Source organism: Strix aluco, chromosome 16 (genome assembly GCF_031877795.1).
Source record: "Strix aluco isolate bStrAlu1 chromosome 16, bStrAlu1.hap1, whole genome shotgun sequence".
NCBI lineage: Eukaryota > Metazoa > Chordata > Aves > Strigiformes > Strigidae > Strix > Strix aluco.
Genome location: NC_133946.1, coordinates 10,193,976 through 10,208,291, shown reverse-complemented (window position 1 = coordinate 10,208,291; position 14,316 = coordinate 10,193,976). Strand labels below are relative to the sequence as shown.

General features: G+C 38.3%; 1 protein-coding gene across 6 annotated transcripts in view; it reads left to right on the top strand.

Moving 5' to 3' along the window:
• Window positions 1-14,316, top strand: part of ABTB2 (ankyrin repeat and BTB domain containing 2) — a 158,794-nt gene that overhangs the window by 24,007 nt on the left and 120,471 nt on the right. The window lies entirely within an intron of this gene.

Here is a 14,316-nt window from a genome sequence, read left to right as displayed (position 1 = left end):
CTTGCAGTTTCCTCTTAAAGGTGCTATTCCCACATACAGCCTGGAGAGGGAAAACAACATTAATTTTTTTCTTTGCAGTAGTAAAATTCGTTTTCTGAGCAAGAGTGTATAACTACGTGTTACTTGGACTTCCTTCTAGTGTAGCAGAAACCTGTGTTGTAGTTAAACTCGTGCAGTAAACAAGAGCTTGTGCTTGGCTTGCTCAAGTGAGTATGTAGGAGGGTGCCTCAATAATGAGAATAACATAACATTAAGGTACTTACCTCTAATTTGCTTAGAAAAGCAGACTTTTTGAACAGTTAAGCAAATAAGCAGATGGAGGAATGTTGGCGTCTTTTGATGAGACTGAGGAGTGATTTGAAAGGCTTAAGTCATGACAGTTCTGTTAAGAGGCTGCACTGTTTATTTTGCATTGTCACACTGAGGAGTACCATATTTTTCCATGGGAAATGTAGAGAAACATTCAGTTTGGAAAACTGTTCTGTGTACCACACACAGTTTCGTTACTTTTGCTGGCCTCATTGTTATGGTCAGATATTCCATGCATAATATCTTTCAGATTTAACTCTTTATAAAACCAAGTGGCTTGGTCCTCTTCAAAAGATACTCTCATAACGAGAGACAAGTAAAGGAGCGGAATTTCTTTGAGGAAAAAATATACCTTGGGTGAAAGTTAGTAATGAAATACTTTGTCAGAGAAGGGCTGACTCAACTTCTGCTCCTTGGGTGCGTTGATTTCCTGCAGTTACCTTATGCCAAAGCAGGAATGTCGCGATTTCAGATCACTAGTGGGTAGGTGCAGCGGCTGTCCCCATTGGGTCAGCCTGGTTCAAATTACAACTTAAGAGGGTGGCTGCTATTACAGTGCTCACAAAACCTCTCCTGTGCACTCTATCTGCCCTCTGTCCACTGATAGTGTTACTAAATGTATTTGAAATAAATGTGAAGAGCCCTTTGGGATGTGTTCTTGGCACTGGTAGAAGACATAACTAACTTTAAAAGTCAAACATAGACATTACTTTTTTAACTACAAGCTGTTAGATGGAAGAGTATAAAGGTATGAGGATGTCTTGTCCTCTGCTAAAACACTTGTCATAATTCTTTGTGTACCATGGGAGTATTTGTCACCAGGTCCAAAAAGAGGACTCTGTTCCCTCTCTTCCTTATTTAGAGAAGCTGGAGTAAAATACTGTGGTTCTGTGAAGTAAAACGTGCACTTCAGCTGTTCTCTGCGCAGTGTTTCTGCCACACAGGTTCTCTGTGTAAAATGGACAGGAAGAGTCAGGCCCTCGCAGAGCTTTTTTTTTTCTTTTTTTCTTAAGAGAAACCTCCTTCTTGGAAAAATTGCCATGAATGAATGGAAGCTAGTGTTCAATGGAAACATGAGTGACTGTGCAGGGAAATGCTTATAAATATTCAAACCACCAAATGGTCAGTTACGATAACGCTTGTGTAGTGTAATACCAAGCAGTCGCTGGCCACAGAAGGATTGGCTTCTGTTGCCTCTTTTGTTGTTCGTTTCAGATCAATTCTGTCAATAATTGAATGCATTTTTTAAGTCTGAAAATTGAATAAAACCACACACGAAGGTATCCTGCAATTTCCTGTGACAGTCTGTCACTAGTATTTTTCCTGACACAAGTCAGTGAATCTTCTAAATGGCTTTTCTTGGAGTTGTAAGACCACAAATGATTTTATATGGATGCAGAAAAGCTTGAAATAACTTCTTTATTCTTCTCCCTGTAGGAATTGTAAATTAGCAGTATTCACATCATTCTCCACAGTGCTTTCAAATGATCTTGTCTTTTCCATTAATTTAAATCTGAGGTAGATGTAGCGGTAAAATAACTGGTTTTATTCCAGTACATGGAACAGGAAAACTTGGTTTACTCTCATTTTTGTTTCTTTTATAGTAAGAGCATTTTAATGGGCTACTTGTAAATTGTGAGCTTGGCATATGTTTGTTGGGTTTTGTTTTATAGCACTGAGTTTGATGTTAGAGATAAAAAGCACTTAGAGGTTAAGTTCTAACTCCAGTCAAGCATTGCAATCTCTGGAAGAAATCCGTGGCAGCGTACTATGCAGAAGATTGCACTGGATTATCATAATGGACCTTTCTGGCATTATGATCTATTGAATACCATTTTCATTATTAGATCAGGATAGCATGCTGCTTCGGACTCCAAGAAACAGTAAGTAAATACATAAATCTTTGTAAATTCTCAAGAGACTGAGGTTTAGACCTGTATTTCTTCAGTAACTAATCTCCCATCAAAGACTGTAGTCCAGTCACTGTTCTTAAGGCTTTGGAGGCTGAAAGCTTAATATTCTGTATTGTAACAGATGTGTTTTAATCAACACGTGGTGAGTGAAGGGTAAAGTTTAAAACTCTGTAAATGCTTAAGAGGAATTCTAATATTTTTAAATAAATAATAATCTGTGGCTTGCTTATTTATTCACCCTTTCTGTTAAGCTGTTCTTTAATCAGCTATTTGCTGCTTCTATGAGATGTTTTCTGCTGTCAGTGTCAGTTCTGACTTCATGCTTGGGACTCAGTGTCTCTGCCTTGGAAGGAGGAATGTCATCTGAACTTATGGCCATAAGGAGCTCTGTAAAGCTCTCTAGGTGTGGTAAGACTTTGCCCTTGGAGGCATTTTTAGACAGAGTCTAGGTGAGGTGTTGCAAAAATAATGCAGCACAAGCTGGAAAGAAAATGAAACAAAAGCAGCAAAAAATGATAAGCAGCTATGCAACAACATAGCTACAGGAAGGTTAAAAAAAAAAAGTCATGTAAATTAGAATATGTATTTTGTTTTAATTACATGGAGATATATGGTATGCATTGGTTTGATAGAGCTGAAGTAGAGAATGCATCTGGTAGTTTCACAGGAATTTTGAGACGTGCTAATTCGGAATATTGGAGTCCGTTAATTTAAAATATTTGTTGGAAGATGAGGAGAGATATGACTTCACCTTGGAAATGTGATTCTTGATGTTCCTGTGTTTGGTGTGTTCATTAGAATCTGAACTGTCAGCACTGCAAATACATTTTGATATTATTGCCCTATTAACTACAGCGTTTACATTGTACTTAACTATCTGGTTATTGCCGAACACTCCTGTGACAGCCAATACACCTGCTGTGCTATTTAATGCATCAGCACATCCTGGTGTTCTGTAGATATAAGTGTTGACAGCTGTTTCTGGGGGGGAAAAAAAAGGGAGGTGGGGGGGGAATTTAGCTTGGTAACACTGTTTCTTCACATACTTCTTAGCCAAAACACTTCAAGTACTCTGTGGATGAACTAATCCACAAAGTAGCCTGTTGGTTTGCTCAGCGGATGAGCAGAAACAGAGTCTGAAATAAGTTCTACTTGTGTCTTGAGACCTTTTTCTTACAAAGGGGTTGAAGGGGGAATGTGTAACCTTTCCTCATCGTGGGAGGGAATGAGTTGAACTCAATAAAATTAGACCAGGGATGAATTTTCTTCTGATACTAAACGCTGCAGCACACCCTACTAAGCATCAAGCATGGACTTTGCATTTAGTATCACTACCTAACCCCATTTTCTTTTCTATTTCTTCTTACACTAATATAAGTTAAAAATTATAGCTGATTTTAACATTGGGGATTTTTACAGCTATGCCATTATAAAAATTCTTTTTATAGTTATCAAAATTATTTGAAATAACTTTTTTATTTCAGTGTAGTCATGGTACTGTACTGAAATCCAGCATGAAAAAAAAAATTTACAACATTTCAATAAACAGAATGGCCTTTTGTTATCTGAACTGAACAAATGTATGGTCATAAAGAGCCTCATCAATTTTAATAAGCTATCAGCTTCACAACTATTCAGGAAAAAAACTGCATGTTGGAAGGGGTGTGTTTTGGGGAAGAAAGCTGCAAATGCAATCAATAAACTAAGCTGAGTAGGAATACAAGGTTAGTATAGCGGTACTACAGGTGGTTTGCAAATAATTTTAAAAAAAAATCAAACACACCCCTCTGTCTTCTGTGTCATATCTGAAGCAGTAGTTTGAAGCAGCGTTGCTTACTGGGGATTCCTGGGCAGGGATATGATAGACCTACATGCCCGTTTCCACGTTAGATAAGCTGGTTGTAACTCTGATCCTATTTGAACTATGGCTTCGTTCACCTCTGTACCAATGTACCCCCAGCATAGCTTGTGTGCTTCTACTCCTACACATTCAAGAGCTTGGATTTATATCCACAAACCCACAGGGACAAATTCTTTAAGCCTAAATGTTAGTGCTTGTATATACATGCTCCCCTCTCCTACAAACACAAACCACTAGATGCACAATTAAAAAAACCCCCAACATCTGCAGATCTGCATCTTGCTTACGTTGAAGGGTAGATCAAGTAAAGCTAAAATGCCTAATTTTTTTTCCCTTATAGTGGGCTTTATGTCTGTCTATATTTTATTTAATGATAGTAATAATTAATGAAGAATAATTAATGAAGCAATAATGCTCTTAATCCTCTGAATTGCTGCTATTACACCATGGCAATAAAATCTGTGTCCTTTCAATTTAGTTGGTTAAAGAGCAAGTGCTGAAACTCCCTCAGTGTATAACTACCAGCAGCAAATACTGATATTTGGATTTCAAGTGGGATCGGTGTCAGTGACAGTTTAACCCTGGGAAACTGAGGAGCTAGGCCTGTGAAGAAGGAACCTCTTGGAGAGAAAAGTCTGTGACCTGTTGTGTCAAAGCTGAAGTCTATTGTACTGCTAAAGCCAGGGCTTTGAACTGAGCAAATACTGTTGAGGCCAGGACAGAATTTTATCCTTAGTATGTAAAACCCTAAGTTATAACAGGGGGTTTTGTGTGTATCGTTTGTGTGGGTGTTTTTTTTTTTCATTTTTTCAGGTGAAAAACCAAGCTGCTTTAGCTGAAAGTTTAGTAGTGAACACCTCTTCAATATTTGGATATTTGGGGTGTTCTTGCATTTTTTTATGTCTGCAGAAAATGAGGAATGGGCTTTGAGTATTCATATTCTTAGTAACAAAATACGGTATGGTTGATGTACATGTCTTCTGATATTGGAATAAGTGAAATTAAACTGTCTCATTTCCGGTTCGAAGGCCTTGCATACGGTCAGCTAGTCTCTCTGAACTGAGCCACTGGATTGTTTTTTTTATGTACCCCGTCTAATTTCTCATGTGATTTGAAACCTATACTCATTGTTACCGTCAGAATTGATGGTTGTCAGTGGACTTCCCTAGCTGATCTCCAGCACTACAAACTGCCTTCTATTTCCCGAGAGCAGCACTCGCCCAGTGAGTGGATATTGTGTATATTCTAGCTGTACTGGAATCTTAATCCTACCTAATGTGAGGCAGTTCCAAAACTAAATGCGGTAGTAACATAGGGTGGCAGTGAATTTTGAATAAATTGTGTTTTGATAATGGAGTTGAGATGAAAGATCTTTTTACACTGAAAAATCTTGTTTGGGTATTAATATTATTGTAATGTTTTCATGTTGTAATAATTTATTTCTGCTGATATACCTGGTATGATTCAATTAGTCTAGTTAATGGTGCATTTAGAGCTTCCTTATCTGTTCATTTTTTTTCTCCCTTTCCCTGGCTTAGTGTTGTAATGCGTGGGTATGCAATGCTACGAGGGAAATGTTTAAGCTTATAAAGCCCTCTGTTGTATGACATGTAAGTAGAGTACTGGAAATGTTTATTTACAATAGACTGTATAAAATTCACTTATTACAGAATTCCCAAGTTGCAGAGGGGCATAGGTTTAGGACTCAAGCACTTAAATAAGTTCAGAAAGAACCGAAGTTCAAAAGTGCCTGTTTGCGCTTGGGAGCTTAAACCCAAGATCTGAATGTTGAACTAGAAGGAAGTTCACTTTTAAAAAGAACTCATCTTACAGCAATGCAAGAAAATGGGAAAATAAGACCAAAGGTAATATTAATCCTATGATCTTCGCTAAATTGCTATGTTGTCCTTTCTTAAAGTAAAATGTAAAATGAACAGGTGTTTATTGTGAGCAATTTGTCCATTGTGCTAGCAGGATTCCAAGAAGAGAAACAGAGGTTTCTAAACACAGTAAAACCACTAGGTACTCAGCAGTGCCCAGGAAATCCTTTAGCAATCTTTATTCTTCTGAATGTTTGGAAAAAAGATCAAAATAATTCTTCATTTACATTTTAGCTCTCATTTTGCATTTAGTCAATGCTAAGCTTTTCGAGTCAATATATGTGGTCCTTATTTATAAACATTTTCACACTGTTACAGGCTCAGGACTTTGCAGTCTTGCACTCTGGACATTAAGAAAAACCTCTTGTTGACTAAGTTCTACTCCACCTGTAGTCAACAGAAGAAAATGTCCATTTGCTCACATTGAACTATGAGAGTTCAGGCTGATGAACGAAAGAATAAAATGAACAATTTATGGTGCTGCTCTTGTTTTAATAGGATTAATTTACATGTTAGTTTGAAAATAAGTGCCTAACATGACATTTGGTTAAATGTAAGCAATCCTGAGGCAATGGTAAAACCAGTACAATGGTGGCTTCATGCTTTCTTAATTTATAAATTGGGATAAAAATATTTCAACAGAACTCTGATTCCTTCCCCTATAGAACAAGAGCTACATTAAAAAAAAAAAAAACAAACCCAAACAAACAAAACCCAAAACAAACAAAAAACCCCAACAACTGCTGGACCTTGTTGAGAGCATCTAAGTCAATTTAAGGATTCCACATTGTGCATTTCTGAGTGAGGAAAGCCTTTTAAATGGAGTATCCTTGTTGGCAGTGCAGGCCTTATCATAAGAAAGCAATAATTGAAAGAGGAAGGGATGCACAAATGCCAAAAGGTTTGTTCCTTTCGCCCAAACGCATCCAGACTTGCTTTCTGACTTAGGTCACAAACTAGGCTGGAACTGTGAGCTCATTCTGGTCCTTAGGAAACGTTTGGCTACAGCGGGTGTGACTTGGTATGTTTGGCAAGTGGAGCAAGGAGAGACCAGCGCTGGGACAGGCCAGCTATGGGCAGGGCACGGCTGAGGGTTGTTTGTCAACCTGTAATTAAAGTGTCTGCCTGCAGCATGCTGGGTGGCGGTTGCAGCTTCTGTGAGCTTGGAATATGTGGGATAGAATTAATAACATGACAGTAACTTCTGAGGAAAGGGTATGCTGTAACTGCTGCTTTGGAAAGGATCAGTCCTTTCAATTCAAGTTAAGTGGCATTCTGAGCTATAAAATCCTTGTTTATTAAAACCTACTTGCTTATGTGTTACTTGCAGATGAAAGTCCCTTAGAATTGTAAACTTCCTCCTCATCTGCTCAAAACCTGTTATTTAATAATGTGATTTCATTAGCTATAGTCTGGCTGATGTTTTTTGTGGTGGTCCTCTAGGAGGCAGTTCTTTGGATTGGTCTTTACTATGATCTTAACGTGAAACATTTCTTTGGAATAGACATACAACATAGCCGAGGTTGTGGACTGTAACTTGTGTGAATTGTTAAATCAGGTCACAGGGGTTGGTGTGAACATACTTAACCTTCTTCCTGTCAACCAAGCAAAAACTGTCTGGTGTTCTTCATATGGGTTTGACCCAGACAACTCATAGATTAGTTGTAAGCCTGAGCACTTGTCCGTCTTGTTCTGGTTGTTTAATTATTACACCTGGACAATTTCTTTCTTAAAACTTGTTTGATGTTCACCAGGCAATTTAACCTGCTTCACGTCTAAACTGAGTAAAATACCGGCTTCTGGAGGATGCTGCAAGGTTTCATTCAGTCGTCTGTGTAAAGTGCTTTCAGGCTGTCCGGTGATAGGGACAGTAGAAGGCAAAGCATCTTTTTAATCATCTTGGGTCAGCGTACATCGTTCCTATATTTTGTGTGAGGCTTTCTCTCTACACTAACTATGCTGTCTTCCACTGAGAATGTGCATAAGATAAGCAAACAAATGGTGATGTGTAAGTAGCAAGTTGAAAGTGAAGTCTAAGCCCTGATTATTTTTTTTATTATTTTATTTTTAAAAAGTTCTTAGAAGAAAGCTAACCAGTGACCTGTGATGCTTTGTTGTTCTGTTCCAGTGCCACAGAAGTCTATCAGGAGACTGCATTTGGCTCTCCCTGTCCGAAAAATGACAAAGTCTTGACATAAGCAAAAAGGAGAAAAACAGTGGAAAATCTGCTTAAATAATTGCTGTAGTTTTTGTGTAATGACACCAAAATGCTTGAGATGTTGAAGGGTATTTGTGGTATAATCATGGGATAGAGACTAAGAACTGAAGCCAAATAAACATTTCAGACCAGCTTTACAGTTCATGCGTGTAGATTTATAACAACTGATAAATTTGCTATGGGGCTATGCAAGATCAAAGTAAATGTTGTTTATGATATTTCAGGGATGAGAGGAAAGGAACACTACAGAAGACATGATTGGCTTGTCCCATTCTTTGGTGTTTATAACATTGCAGTCCATATTGGATACTTGTGTTGCTTTCATTTCTAGCCCAATCTGCAGTGTGTTGCCTGGGACTGGAGAATAAAGTATGACTACGTGTTTACGCTGGGACTTACACATTAAAAAGATAAACATGCAGAGACATATTATTTTCTTGATCCTATATAGCTCTGGTTTTTTTTTCCTGATTAATTCCAAGATGACAGTGAATAGATTTTCTTCTAATACGTTTTATTGCTCGTGAGTAAAGCACACTACTACTTTAGCTGAAGGGCAAGAGTTGGATTTTGGCAAACAGTTTAAGTAGGGAATTAGGCCAGTTTCGCTTCATTTTTTTTTCTTCAAACTGTTTTGGATTTTTGATGTTTTAATAGAATTTCATAGAAGTCAATTTTGTGTTTACTTGTTTTATTCAAATGACTGCCCAATACTCCATGCAGCACAGACACTTGTCAAAACTAGTAGATGAAAGCAAAAACCCGGTTTTCTAGTTGCTTTTAGACAGTTCACTTATCTTTAACTTTGATTCTACTTGAATGATCTGCTGATGATCCTGCAGCCTCTTTTAATCTGAAATTGTGTGTGTCTCAGCGTTCCCTGATGGGTGAGGAAGCGGTGTCAGGTGCTGGTATGGCTTGAGAGGAACAGGGGCACGAGCTGGTGTGGTGTTTCTGCGGTGAGTATGCACACATGGAGGCACAGAGCCCCCCCCTCTCTACCGTTAACGCTGGAGCGTTGACTTCAGAGGTGTCTTTTTGGAGTGTTCTACTGTGTGGTGAATTTGGGAAGAACTGGTAACACACGTCATGAGAAATGTTAACGGCCTGGTGCACACTGCGAACTTGTCCTCAGAAGTGCTCATCTGTTTCTGCCTCACAAATGGTTGAGAGGTTTCCTTTTTATTGCTTTTTCAGTTCTTGTGCAATTTCCTGAGATAATACCACAGGTTTAACCAAAATGTTAGGGATGGATGTAGGTTGTAATAATATAAAAGATAAAATATAATGAAATATATTACCTCTGGAGGTGGATATAATTTCTGGTTAATTGCACACTGAATTTCTGCTCTTTCATTTGAATGTTATCTTCCCTCCACCCCCCACCCTGTTTTGCGCTCAACTTGCACTGGCAGTTTTGTTTAGTCTAGCGATCATAAAAATCGCTCAAGAGTTGAACAGATACAGTTTTATTATGGTCTTAGTATGGTTTCTGGTACTTTTAAGTTATTATATCAAATTTATAAGGTGTCTGAATATTTTCTCTGAAGTGATAGTTTAACTTAGAGTAGGAGGAAGAAGGTGGAAAGCTATAATAGTAGGCAACCAAGAGACATCTTTATTGGTTGTGTTTAATAAACCATTTCATTCTATTGTCAATATATAAAAACTTCTAAAAGCTTGTCTGTGGGCTCATGGTTTGGTCTTTTGTATTGTTGTTTTGTTGTTGTTTGTTTTCTTTTTTCCAGGAAGTGTTAGGAAAAGTTCTCTTATGCTTTGGCAGTATTACGTGGAAATTTTGACTTGAGTGAGTATCAGTTTTGTTTGCATTTATAAGATATTTGAGGGTGATGTCAGCAAGATCATCAAGTAGGAAATTTGTCAGAGTCATTGTCAATGAACTGCTACAGAAAGCAAGGTTGAAATCCATGCAAAAAGTGCCATTTACCGTAAAATTTAATCTTGCTGAAGCCAAAGGAATCATTTCCATTAGCTTTAATGGGGTTTTGATTGGTATCCAGAATAGGTGTGTGAATCTCTTAAGTCTGAATAATGCTTCTACCTGGTGTGATGTAGGTAGAAGAAGAGAAAGGCAAAAAGTCAAGAAAACAGTTCAGAGTTGTGAACTAGGCTTGAGGGAAAAGATACAGTGTGTTTATTTACTAGTGCTGAGAGACCAGAGAGTCTCATTATGGAATAAAGCAGTTGTTCATGGATTTTAGTCTGTGATTCGTTAAAATAGCAGAAGGAATGATTTTTCTTATCAGAAAAGACTGGATTCTTTCTGAAGCAGTTGCTTGGGCTCTTCCACTGAAATCACTTGGACTGAGGCCACGTGTTTGTCTGAGGTAGTTTTGTTTTAGTACTTTGTAATAAACTTAAGGGCTTTACACCTCGAGGTGGGAGAAGCTTTGATGGAGACTATTCATTCCATGGAAACTCTGGATGTCCTGTCGTGTGTGCTGGGGGCAGGGGGGATTTAAAGCATCTCTACACTGAGGTAGTTTTGTAGCTGTGCCAGTGAGTGTGATGTGGGTGACTGGTATGTTCTTGTTAATATTGTTTCTTCAAAAAAGTGTGTCCTTCCCCCCATCACTCCCACTGGCCCCATTCTCTCAGCGCAATGCCAGATGCAGAGTCTCTTATTAAAGCCACTCAAGGAAGATTCATGTTTAACACTACATTTCCCAGCAGAAAGCAACCCTGGAACTGTTTCTGGCACCTTTTCCCTGTGTATATAATCTTGGGTCTCGTATTTTTGTTGCAGACATGTGGAAATGCAGCCTTCATCATAGCTTATTTTGAGGGATGATGTATGTGCTGCATATCAATAGATTTGGGAAGGGGACTGTTTTGCTTTGTTTTTAAATGGTCACAGTGACCTGTGACCTGCTGGAACTGAGTGATAAAACTGTGTTAATTTTCTTCTACCTTGACAGCAGTTCAGAATATCATTTTCCCTTTATAGTATAATGATGTATATGTAAGGCTGTACGATTGTGGTTTCTAATGTTCACTGCAGAAGGCCAGAGCTTCCCTAAGGCAAGCACAATTTATAAATTAAAATAAATAAAATTTATTAGCATGAAGGTAACTCTTGCCATGTAGCCAAGACTTAGATAATGCATATGTTATGGAAGAAGATACTAAACTGGCACAGGGCATTTGGCCTACCACCATCTGCGAAGCCTGCACTCCAATTTTCTGCTGTTGCCATGGGCTGCAGACTCAGACAGGAAATCATGGTAGGATGGGAAAGGGTCCAAAATATACACAGCTAGTATAAGGTTTGCAGTTAAAAGAGAGTCAGAGAACAGGCTATCTGTTCTACTGAACAGGCAGTGCAAACTAAAACTGGCTTGTGTGTGTGCGCGCGCGCGCACTTTAAATGTCTTTTTATATTTTATATGCTCATATTTTAAAAGCTTGAATTTTTTCCATGTAAAGTAACGTGTATAACTTCAAATGATCCGTTTATATACGAGGGGCCTGATTCAACCCTCACTTAATTGGCCATTCTGGTCTGAAAGAAGAATAAATCAGTGGAGTATCGGGCCCCTGACACACATGAAATAACCACACAAAGGTTTGTCTCAGCATGTCAAACAAAAGAGCAGCCCCCTGCCTTCACTTCTTCCCCTGGACTCACCACTGCTTTGGGACCTGGTTTTGTTTTCAGGGAATAAGACCTGGGTTCTGTGTACTAGTCAAACTTACAGAGTTCAGCCATAGGAGGCTCCGTCCATCAAGAGACGGGGACGTAGAAGGTGTCTGGTCAGTGGAGCTGGATCTCTTTCTAGTGCTGGGTACATCATAGGGTCAGAGTTATCAGTGTATATATATATTTTTTTTTTTTTGAGCTGTAAGTTGAAACAGGGAATGCAGGGGTGACTTGCTTTGGAGGGCAAACAGTTTCCTTATCTATCAATGAGAGAGCAAGCATAATAATCTACAGGTAATGAACTGCAGTGTTTGCAAAGCTTCCAGTGTGTCTAGAGAGTAGTGTGCAGCTGGTCAATCTATGCTCCCTTGACAGATGATGGGAGAGAATAATTTCTCCATCAGTTTCTAATTTAACTTGTGTATAAAAGATGTTCCTTAACTAAAAAATAACAATAAGAGCTCAGCAGACTTCTTATGGCAAAAACCTGAACTAAGACTTTTTCTCACAGGCTCGTCTGTGGCTTTTAATTCTCACTGAAGGGAACCATGCAAGAGGGTGGTTTGTTCTCCGGGCATTTTCCAACTGTGGCTTTTATTTGGCCATAAGAACTTCTTCCTGCTTGCCTTAGTTGTGTAGGTAGTTCCATTTCAGCTGCATGAAAGAATGGAACTGTGAACAGGAGTAAGGTGAGGTCTACACATTACAGTGCCAGGTATTGCTAGGTGCAGTGGTGATCTATCTGCCAAGAATGAGACCGAAGCTACCAATTAATTCCTTTAGAAATCAAATAATTTAGGTAGCATTTAACCCTGGGGCTGGGATCAGTGAATGAGGCAGTCTGTTTCATGACCCTGTATCTTCCAGTAACTGCTGCTTTTTTATGTGTAATATAATCTTGAAAAGACTTGCTGATTTTTATTTTTTATTTTAAATCTGACTGGAGACAATTTTCAAATCATGAACTGACTCAGCCAAGCCATCTGCCTGAGTCTTCAGCAGTGCATTGTATTTCTGAAAAGCGTTCTAGGGAAACATCATAATTCTGAAAAGTTTGAGCTGATTCTACATTAAGAGGTGATCCAAAAAGCTGCTGCTGATTTACATGTGAACGCTGCCAAGTATTTCTCTGATGAGACTACATAACAAAGAAGTGCTCGAGTGATTGAGTGAGGCTGATTTGAACAATCTGTTGTGGGTTATAGCTCCTTCTGATATTCCACAATTGTGAGAAGCTACTGTCACTTGTATTTTCAATCTGGGTTTTGCTTAGAGGTACGAGATCTTTTGTTGTCAAGTCCCTTGAACCAGTTGTGGGGGGAGTTACAATATTTCTTGCTTAACAATATTCATGAAGTTTGCATGGGCTAGCTTTGTTATCCATGGTGATTTCTAGAAGATGACAGAGAAGTCGTATTTGATTTGTCTTAGGGATAGATACACAAATTCTAATTTGACTGTTGGGTCTGAATATGGATATGAATTAAAAATCAATTGCTTTCTTAACTTTGCTATTTTCTTAACTGTTACTGAGGAGCTTGCTCAGTGAATATCTGTGAAAATATATAGTATTCTTGTATAGGACTGGTTCATGTGAGGACAGTTTTCTGTTCAGGGACAACAGGTTACTTTGTGTGCTTGTTATGTGATGAACAGCATGAGCTTTAAAAGACTCGTGTGGGAGTGATTTCTACTTTTTGTTATTTGCTGTTGTAGAGAAATTAAGCAGTTCATATAAAGCAGCTGCTTATTTTGGAACAAAATCAGCATAACACATTAAAGAACCCATTAATCACTTAACTTGACCTTAATTTATTATTTAAAAAAACCTTTATGCATCTATTGTTCATTTAGGAATGCCAGGATGCTAAGAAAATGTCAGACCTACAGGTTAAGGGCATCAAATTAAGTTATAATAGGGAGGAAAAGCAAAATGGATTCCTGTTGAAGTATTGGCTCTCCTTTTACTCTCTTTTACTCATTTTTAGGAGTAGAAGGCAGCCGTATAAATACCAGCACAAATAAAACACTGCTGTGAACTCTCATCTTGTTCCATAGTTGCCATGTGTAAATTTGTTCTGGGATAGTGGCTGCTTTTCTTAGTTCAATCCTTGCCAACAAAAAACCCCTCACTTTCCTGCAAGTCTTTCAGGAGGGGGAAAAAAGAGAACTAAACCAACTTCTCCATCTCCCCTTAAAAATCCCAATGCTCACTTTACAAGACAACTTATTTTGTATTTAGACTCTTAAGTTTCTTGGTGAAGTGTCTTTCTTATATATCCCCTGTGTAGTCATAATGGTATCAGAAGAGCTTTCTACACTATAATCATGTTAACTTGTTGCAGAGGTTTTTGTAAGTACTGTGAGTAAATGGATCAACCGTTAACACCTAGATTAGTTTTGAGATGGAGGAAGGAGTCAGTATGTGACTTTTCAAAAAGATTGAATAATTTGGTCAGAAACCTGCTCTGTGT